This window comes from Pteropus vampyrus, unplaced genomic scaffold, assembly GCF_000151845.1.
Source record: "Pteropus vampyrus isolate Shadow unplaced genomic scaffold, Pvam_2.0 Scaffold70, whole genome shotgun sequence".
Taxonomy (NCBI): domain Eukaryota; kingdom Metazoa; phylum Chordata; class Mammalia; order Chiroptera; family Pteropodidae; genus Pteropus; species Pteropus vampyrus.
Genome location: NW_011888851.1, coordinates 1887358 through 1890934, shown reverse-complemented (window position 1 = coordinate 1890934; position 3577 = coordinate 1887358). Strand labels below are relative to the sequence as shown.

Here is a 3577-nt window from a genome sequence, read left to right as displayed (position 1 = left end):
ATTTGCATTATTGTTTTTTTAATAGTTCTTATGTATTATGTACAATTCATTTTAAAATAAAAAATTAATAAGGAAGGAAAGAAATGGTGAAGAAAGAGGGCACTCATAGATTGAAAGCATCGGGATGTGAATTCTTCATTTAAAGAAAAAATTTACTAAATGAAGAATTTTAGGATGTAGTTCCATACTGTAGTGGTTAGCGCATCTACTTTACACGCAGAAGGTCCTGGGTTTGTGCCCCAGTGGAGCCATAGTCCATGGTCTGTGGCCATGCCACCCTGAACAAGCCCGATGTCATATCTTGGAAGCTAAGCAGGGTCGGGCCTGGTCAGTACTTGAATGGGAGACCACGTAGGAAGATCAGGTGCTTTAGGCATAAATAAGAAGAAAGAAAGGAAGGAAGGAAGGAAAGAAAGAAAGAATTATGACCTGTGAAGTTGAGGTCATACAGTGCATTTGTGTATAGGTACTTGGTATGCAAGATACAGGGACACAGAATATGCAATGTAGTTATCATTTGTGTCTGAACACAACAGGCGAAGCCAAATTAAGAAATCAGCAATGTAGGGATTGCTGTTTTGTATTAATAACAGCAAACATTGAAACCAATGAAACACAAATGTATGTGTAAACAATATTTCAAATGGATTTAAAATATTGAATGCAGAGTTTGAAATCATGATTAAAAAATATTTACAACCCGATCGTTAAGAATAAAAAGAAAAATGAATAAGCAAATGTCTCCCACATTTTCATCTTCATCTTCCATAAAAAGAATTGAAAATTATTGGAAACAAGATAAATGCAATCAATGAATAAATGGATAAAAAATTTCTGGTATGTATATATACAACAGAATATTATTCAGCCATGAGAAAGGAGGATATCCTGCCATTTGCAACATGTATGCATGGTGTGCACATAACGTTAAGTGAGATAAGTCAGACAAAGAAAGACAAGTACTGTATGATATCACTTATATGTGGAATCTAAAAAAGTCAGACTGATGAAATACAGAGAGAGTAACATGGTGGTTACCAGGGGATGAGGGGTGGAGGATAAAACTGATGTTGTTTAAGGATATAAACTTGTAATGGGGAGTAAATAAGGCACAGAGGTCTAATACACAGTATAAGGAATATGGACAGTAGTATTGTACTACAATCATCAAACTTACTAAGAGACTAAACTTAATTATCTCAACTACTAAAAGAAAGAATAATTAATTATGTAATGTGATAGAGGTGCTAAATAGCGCTACAATTCAATCATATTACAATACATAAATGTATACAATTAACATATTGCTCACCTTAAATTTACACAATGTTATATGTGAAATATATTCGACAACAACAAAAAGAAGAAGAACAACAAAAAGAAACATTACCATTAGGGGTGCTGGGGCACCAACTTATTTCTCAGTTCATAATTAAAGTAAAAAGTTAAGCCTTTATCCTGCCTTTCTGTAGGAACTGTATGATAGAAAGAGCAAATAGCCCTAGTAGATGAAGAAAATGTTCTGTCATTGAAAAATCCCAGCTAATACAAGTTGGCAAATGATGTAATTAAAAAATTACACTTTTTGCAATTCTTACATAAGTAAATGACTCAGGCAGTTAAAACAGAAAATAGATAGTTAAAACAGAAAACAAACAAACAAACAAACAAACAAACAAACAAACAAATAAATAAATAAATAAATAGCTGATAGGGAAATTTAAAGTGAAGAAATCAAGCTTTCACTATTTGAACTGCGTAAACAATTTCAGTGTCATTAAAAACCTGAAAGTAAATGCTTCCCGTTGTGAGGTGGTGTGATCAGGGTAGAATGACTTTTGAAATGTACTCACTTAAAAAATAAAAAAGAAGAAGAATTTAAGTCTAATCAAGTTTTAAATCTAAATTCTCTGAAAATTTTGAGTTATTAAAGTTAAGTAATACCATGAGGAAACATTCCACAGAGCAGCTCAAATGGTTTCTTTATCAAGTCAGTTCATCTTGCTTTCTTTGTAGAATATTATAGTTGCTTCTAAAGGGATTTCTCTGCCTCTAAATTCTTATTCTTCTTTACTGCACAGTTACACAGATAATATCATAAAAATTTTTTGGCAAGCTATAAAAACAGAGTCACTAAATAACCAACTATTAAGCACCTACTGAGCTTAACAATATAGGTGTATAAATAAAGATAAATAATACATATAATTCCTTTCCCACCCACTTTAGCCTTCATCTCTTCTAGGGAAAGGCAGAGATAGCATGCCTTTTTCATTTCTTGTGTCTTTATTTTTCCTCTTTGTTCTTTCCATTTTTCTCTTCTGGTCATAGATGGCTAAAATGTCCTGCACTTTTGAAAGGTTTTGTTATATTTATTACTTTAATTATTCTAAATACCATTTAAATTAATAGATCAAAGTAAAAAGAACATCATAATAAAATGTTTTTATATCTAGTTCACACAACTCACATAAAAAGTATGAAGTAGGTTTAGCCATTATTTTCCAAATTTCATGAAGAAACTCGTTAATAAAGTATGTGCTCAAGAATGCACACTTACAAAGTAAAGAAGTAAATATTATTAAACTTTGTACTTCTATGCTAAATTTTTCTTGCCATTATAATCATAATAAGTCCATATTTTCAAACTAATTCTCAAAATTTAACAGTAAATATAGGTTAGGAGAGACACCTGAAGATAGTTTTACCTGATCAGAATTACTTTATCCACAATATTTCCAATGTGGAAAAGAACAAGATATTTGCTGCAAATAGCTTCCTAACATTTGGAAAATTTTAGTGATGATAATTTTGTTAATTTCTTCTTAGTCTCGTGCAAGTCAGTATATCCAGCATGCTGAGAAAAAAGTATGAAGCAGATAAGTCTAGAGAATGAGAATTATTTGTAGTATTAGAGTTCTGATTTTTAGAATTTTTTCAAATTTAATGGAGTGTGTTTATTTAATCTGAGGCATTATATCTCTATTATAAATGTAGGTCTGATCTGGAGGGAAAGATTTTATCCAATTCTGTTTAATGTCCTAAAGAAGCTAATTGTTCCTAATAAAAGTATTTGCTAGATTGAAGAAATTCTCGTAATGCATTCAGAAAGTTTATAAATAGTAAAAATGCAAATATTTCAACTCATCACTAGCACATTCTGTCAAAGCTTTAAGGAACAGAAATGATTAATACTATTGAAAATATTTCAGATCAAAGAAATAAAATTCTAAAGTCTTCACAACATAAAAAAGAAAAACTATAGTTCAGACATAATATCATTCCAAAACTTTTAACTAACATAATAGCAAATAGAATTCATCTGAACAGTAATAATACAGTATAACAAAGAAATTAATGTCAGAAATGAAGGAAAGATTTAATTTTAGAATATCTATTAATATCATTTTTATAATAATAGGTTAAAAGACAAAAATTTAATCATCTTCAGAGATATCAAAAGACATTTCATGTATCTGCCAACCATCAGTATTTTTAAATCTTATTATATTAGATCTAATAGGTTATATCCTTGACTTTATATTTAAATATATATAAAATTAAGAAGCCATCATAA

The 3577-nt window shown here is 30.0% G+C and overlaps 1 pseudogene; it reads left to right on the top strand.

The window, feature by feature from the left end:
* Window positions 1–260: 260 nt before the first annotated feature.
* LOC111740973 lies at window positions 261–376 on the top strand (annotated as a pseudogene).
* Window positions 377–3577: the final 3201 nt, after the last annotated feature.